Raw genomic sequence first — 6,550 nt, 5'->3', positions numbered from 1 at the left:
ACCTGTAATCCCAGCTACTGGGGAGGCTGAGGCAAGAGAATTGCTTGAACCTGAGAGGCAGAGGTTGTGGTAAGCCAAGATTTTGCACTGCTACACTCCAGCCTGGGTGACAGAGCGAAACTCTGTCTCAGAACAAAAAACAACAACAAAATCCAGAAATAATTATCTAATTATATGGCAAAAAGTATGGTTGTCATGATCTCGGCTCCCTACAACCTCCACCTCCCGGATTCAAGCAGTTCTCCTGCCTTAGCCTCCCAAGTAACTGGGTTTACAGGCACCTGCCACCATGCCTGGCTAATTTTTGTATTTTTGGTAGACACGGGGTTTCACCATGTTGGCCAGGCTGGTCTCGAACTCCTGACCTCAAGTGATCCGCCTGCCTCGGCCTCCCAAAGTGCTGGGATTATAGATATGAGCCACTGCACCCAGCCGAGCCCAGTATACTGTCTTGGAAAACTGATTTTACATTCTAGTTTCAAGTAGCAAGTCTATTATGTGTCTGTATCTCATCCTGAAACCTCTCACTAAGGCTTCAATTTTTTATTATCCCCAATAATCTAATTACATTTTTATTTGGATATCCTGTTGTGTTTCAATCATCTCTCATAAGGAATTTCTAATTCCCATATTTTTGTGACTAGCACCGTTATTTTGGTCTCCTATGCCTGTAACATTAGAACTAACTCCTTCTTATCCTCTACTTAATCCTTTGTCTATTTTGTCACTGTGTATATTAATTATGAGTCTTTTGGCTTCAAGTGACCGAATTTGAAACTCCAGCTACCTTAAGGAAAAAAAAAGGGGTTTATTGGAAGGATCCTGGGTACCTCATATAATTTAAAAAGAAAAACAAAAGAGAGAGAGAGAGAGCTGCAGGAAACTAGAGCAGCTCTATGCACCTCAGGAACTGGAACCAGCAAAGTGGTGCCACCAAAATGCACTCTTTCTGTTTCTACCTGGATGATAGCTATACTTTCTGGGTCTTTTCCACAAGGCTGGGATTCTAGTAGTAGACTTAGGTCACACCCATTCAGCAGCATCTGCATTTAAAAACTCAGTTTGGCCTCTAGTTTAAATTCAGCCAGTCTCAGGGGGCATTCTTAGTGGTCCAACTTGGGTCATGTGCCTATTCTTTAGAATAATCACTATGGGAAGATGGATGCTGTACTAGGTAATTGGCCCAGCCTGGATCATGTGCTACCCCTGGGGCATGTGTATGTGTAAAAGAGAGAGAGGGAGACAGAGAGACAGAAGACAGAGCCAGAGAGAAAGAATAGGATTGGCAGTTGCATTCGTTCATGTCCTCTAACAAGCAGATGCCAAACAGGATTAAATGCATAAGGATTTTATTAGATATATTTAGACATATACAACCTATATATCTGTGTGAAAGGATATATATATAGGGAGGGTGCTGGAAATGGCTGGGAAGCCATCAGACCTTGATGCAATCTGACTCTAAGTGAGGGTAAAAGAGAGAATAGTTTGGGTCTAGATTGCTAGGCAGTCTATAGAGGGTTCTGCAAGATTATCAGGTAGTTCCTGAGGCAAAGTTGCTGAAAGGGAGTCTCTTGTCTTCCTGGAATGGAGCTCTCTTGGTGTCCCTATCACACTCAGTTACTGGTGGCAGCAACCTGTATGAGATGTGGCCTCAGTGCAAACATGGAGATGGATTTCCAGGTGCAGCAGCTGAGGCCCTTACTCAAGTGTGCTCTTTGTGGTAGGAGTTCTACCAAGGGCATTCTCATGGCTGTACCTCAGTCCCCTCCATAATCATATGGCTGGAGTGGGAGAGGGGCAACTTTTGGAAAATAAAGGATATATTTTTCTGGTCAGATAAGGTAATGTCCAGTACACTAAGTATTGTCAAAATTCTTTTAACATGCCTCTCCACCTAACTCTTCCTTTCCATGCTTACAGCTGCTCCCATTGTCCATGCTTTCACCATCTGATTCTTGGACTACTGTGGCATCTTCTAATTAGTTCCTGCCTTTATTCTCTACTTTCTTGAACTAATCCTATACTCCGTCTTATAATTTACTGCCCAGAATGTCACTCTGAACATACCACTTTCTTGCTAAAATCCTTACAAGATTCTGGGGGTCCTCAGTCTGATATTCAGCAATAGTAATATGACTCTTACAATTCCTCAGTTCTACTTCTTTACTCTTGAAAATCTCCTTATCTTTCAAGTACATCATGTTCATTTCCATCTCAAGCTTGTCTTAGAATCATTGACTCTTACGCAGAAAATCTCTATATGAGCATTAATTTCTCTCCACTTTAGCTTCTTGGACCTTTGGGAGATTAGAGGTGAATCACTGAAAATTAAAGCTAAAGTATAAATGAGGAGGAGTGAGGCGAGAGAAACCTAAGATATGGGCCCTATGACAAAACTAGCATGTGGTCCTTAGGATTTTGAGAGCAGGAGACTGGGATAAAATGAAACCTGCTGGAAAGTTGGACTGTGGGAGAGAGAGGGTTGGGGAGACTGGTACAGGTTCCAGGATGGGTCTTGGGCAAGAAGAAAGCCTACCTGGGAAACCATTGGTTTCAACTATCTCAAGTGCTTCTACCAACACAGAGTGGAAAAACCCCAAAAAACAAACAAACATAAAAAATGCCAAGTAAGGAGGAGGGGAAAGGGCTGGCAGCTTCCCAAATCTGCCATCCACCTAATGCTTTTGTTGAGTCGCCTGTTAGCACAATTCTCTTCCAATAGACCTTGCATGTAGGCTATGATTACAATCTGGTTTAATGTGGTAAAAAAAAAAAAACAATTATTATGCACACTAAACCAAGAGAGACTATTCATGACAGTGATAATCTCGGCACTGGGGCTTATAACAGCACAGATCTCTTCCTGTACAGCTACCACCCACTGGTTTTGGCTCTAACCATCGTGACTATACTGAATAAGCCTGATCTCTTTTCATCTGGCAGACATTCAAATATTTGAAAACAATTATCATGGAGTCCCTGAGTCATTTCTTTTTCAGACTAAACATTATCAGCTTTTTAGCCTTTTTCACATAGAATATAATTAGAAATATCTTGCCATTGAATTCACTCCAGGTATTTTTTTTTTTTATCAGAGCAGGGAAGACTGGGATTGCTGCTTTCTTTTTGATAGATAATAGGTATCTAAAATTGCAGTCTAAAACCACATTAATAATTTTAGTAGGCACCCCATATATACAAATTGAACTTACTCTCAATTAAAACTCCAGGTCCATTCTACCTGTGCTGCTTCTGGTCTAGGTTTTCCCTATTCTACTTTCATTCATTTATTGAAGGGCTTTATTGATTATTAATTAAATACATTTTCACTAATGAGGGATCACTGTGGGCTTGGCACTGGGAATAGGGGAAGATTTAGCACTGCTGGGATCCTCTCCCATTGCTGTGACCCAGGGGAGCTAGAGATGGTAGGAATCCCAGGTCAGGACTCAGGCTGAGGTAAGCCAGGAACCTAGGGTGCAACACTTAAGGAGGCACTCACTGTCGGATTGGTGCAAGCGCAGCACAAATAGTGTACTATTCTGGACGGAGTTCTTATCCAATCCCCTCTCTGATTTATTGTTTAGAATAAGCTGAGAGCATAGCTCAGGTGGGTCAGTCGCAGGTTTTAGACATTTTAACTACAAACCAAAGTTTTACAGTTTATATTCTGCATTTATATTCATTATAGAATACATTCATACTCTGCACAAAGGACCATACAAGCATATACTGTTATTTAATATACAATGAGGAAAATCATAGTTGTTATGTGGTATGTCAGGGTGAGGGAATTCAGAATATAAGACTGGGGTTTTTCCTGGAGCCTCCCTGAGAGCACTGTAAGGAGGGATAGGAGAAGTATACAGAGAAATCCAAATTTTGCCCCCAGTTTGTAAGGTGTTTATGCTCAGGGTCCTCCTGTGGTTTTTGGAGCCTTGATGTCATTGTCCAAATTTTTTTAAAAAAAACTGACCGGGCTGCAGATTCTCCCATCTGCAGAGATATAGCTCAGCACATTAAATAACTTCCCATTGACCAGCACCAATAGAAAAGCCCTACATAGAAAATTTGGAGAAAATAAAGAACTTCATCTGTGATTATATAACTAAGCCTCAGACATAAAAGGAGGCTAAATCAAAAGGGAATGGCCCCTAAGAGAGAACAGTAAAATCCTTTCCAGGAAAACAGAATGAGAGCACAGACCAAGGTGGGTTGAATACACACTTCCTCCCTCAGACAGGCTTGCCCTGTCTAGCTCAAACCAATTCCATTTAAGGAATTCCTCATTTAAGCCTCCTCAGTGAAAGGGAACCAGGAAGATGAATGAAACAGAGTTACTAACTTAGGGCTCAGTTTAGGGCCCATTCAATTATGAAGAGACACTCTAAATATAATAAACATAAATGCAAATATCATGAGGGTTCTTACCTCTGACGGAAGGTAGGCTTGGGAGGCATCACAGAGGAGGAGAGAAGCCATTCGAACCTTTATTTTCAGAATATATTTTTAATGTCAAAACAAAAATTAATATTTTCCAATTGAGACTCCTCTATACCCAGCATATTCCCAAGAGGCAGACTTTCATAAGTTTCTGTTTTTAGTTCTTGCGATTATTGCCATATGCTAAATAATATAATTCTTTCAGCTGGGCACGGTGGCTCACGTCTGTAATCCTAGCACTTTGGGAGGCCGAGGCAGGCGGATCACCTGAGGTCAGGAGTTTGAGACCAGCCTGACCAACATGGTGAAACCCTGTCTCTACTAAAAACACAAAAATTAGCTGGGTGTGGTGTCGTGTGCCTGTAATCTCAGCTACCCAGGAGGCTGAGGCAGGAGAATCTCTGGAACCTGGGATGCAGAGGCTGCAGTGAGCCGAGATCGTACCACTGCACTCCAGCCTGGGTGACAGAATAAGACTCTGTCTCAGAAAAAAAAAAAAAAAAAAAAAAGAAAAGAATATAATTCTGGCTGGATGTGGTGGCTCATCCCTGTAATCCCAGCACTTTGGGAGGCAAAAGTGGGTGGATTGAGACCATCTTGGCCAACATGGTGAAACCCCATGTGAGGGATACAAATAATTCTAAGTCATTCTAATTTGGATGACTTAGTGGATTGTGTTATCAATAACTCAGGTGGTGAATAAAGGAAGAGGAATAATTTTTTTTAAAAAAAGAGAATGTAGTGAGTTTAAGAAGTAGGTTGAGCATAACAGGTGGAAATTACCAGTAGGCAACTGAAAGTAATAGTCTGATATTTAAAAGGTTTAGAAATGGATCCCAGTGGAAATTTTATGCAAACATTACAAAGGACAATGTAGTTGTTACATTTTAGATTGAGAGTTTGAAATTTAGTAGCCTCTTGAACAATGGTGAATTCAGTTGGATTAATATTTAACAATATAGACATAAACTCAATCAAGTGTATTTTGGTTGGGTGAGGAGTGTGGGTGGGGAAGAAAACAAACATGGCTTAGCATCTAGCACAGGAGTACATTTCCCCTCTGTAAATTCATAATAATCAGATGCAGTGAACAGAAACTAGTAGAAGTAGCAGGTACCCTAACTGCTTTATCTAATATTTTCTATATTATCTTTTCTACTGAAAGCTAAGCAAGGTTGGGTGTGGTGGCTCACACCTGTAATCCCAGTACTTTGGGAGGCCGAGGCAGGTGGATCACTTGAGGTCAGGAGTTTGAGACCAGCCTGGCCAATATTGTGAAGCCCCCACCTCTACTAAAAATACAAAATTAGCAGAGTGCATGCCTGTAATCCCAGCCACTTGGGAGGCTGAGACAGAAGAATCGCTTGAATCTGGGAGGTGGAGTTTGCAGTGAGCCAGGATCATGCCACTGCACTCCAGCCTGGGCAATAGAGTGAGACTCTGTCTCAAACAAACAAACAAAAAAAACTAAGCTAAATATTTATGCATGGAGTTTTAGGAGACAAACTGGATTACCTAAGTACTTATTAGCAAGTATTTATTTAATCAGGTTTTTTTTTCTTTCTTTTTTTTTTTTTCTTTTTTTTTGAGACAGAGTCTCGCTCTGTCACCCAGGCTGGAGTGCAGTGGCGCAATCTCGGCTCACTGCAAGCTCCGCCTCCCAGGTTCATGCCATTCTCCTGCCTCAGCCTCTCCGAGTAGCTGGGACTACAGGTGCCCACCACCACGGCCGGCTAATTTTTTGTATTTTTAGTAGAGACGGGGTTTCACCGTGTTAGCCAGGATGGTCTCGATCTCCTGACCTCGTGATCCGCCCGCCTCGGCCTCCCAAAGTGCTGGGATTACAAGCGTGAGCCACCGCGCCCGGCCTAATCAGGTTTTTTAGTATTTTAAAAATTCAGTATCTTCATGAAATGAAAACTTTACCATAACAATTGAAACATCAATTGTGCTTGGAGTCTCACAATTTACTTCCAGACCTTAACGTATCACTTACAATTCAAAATTGTATCTTACAAGTCATTCTATAATTGGTTTTGTAGTCTATCTTTCTGAATCCTTAAAAAATGTTCCATAATTCCTTTAGTTAATTGCTCCATGTTAA

Source organism: Symphalangus syndactylus, chromosome 19 (genome assembly GCF_028878055.3).
Source record: "Symphalangus syndactylus isolate Jambi chromosome 19, NHGRI_mSymSyn1-v2.1_pri, whole genome shotgun sequence".
NCBI lineage: Eukaryota > Metazoa > Chordata > Mammalia > Primates > Hylobatidae > Symphalangus > Symphalangus syndactylus.
The sequence above is the reverse complement of the archived record's forward strand: the minus strand, read 5'-3'. Positions refer to the sequence as shown.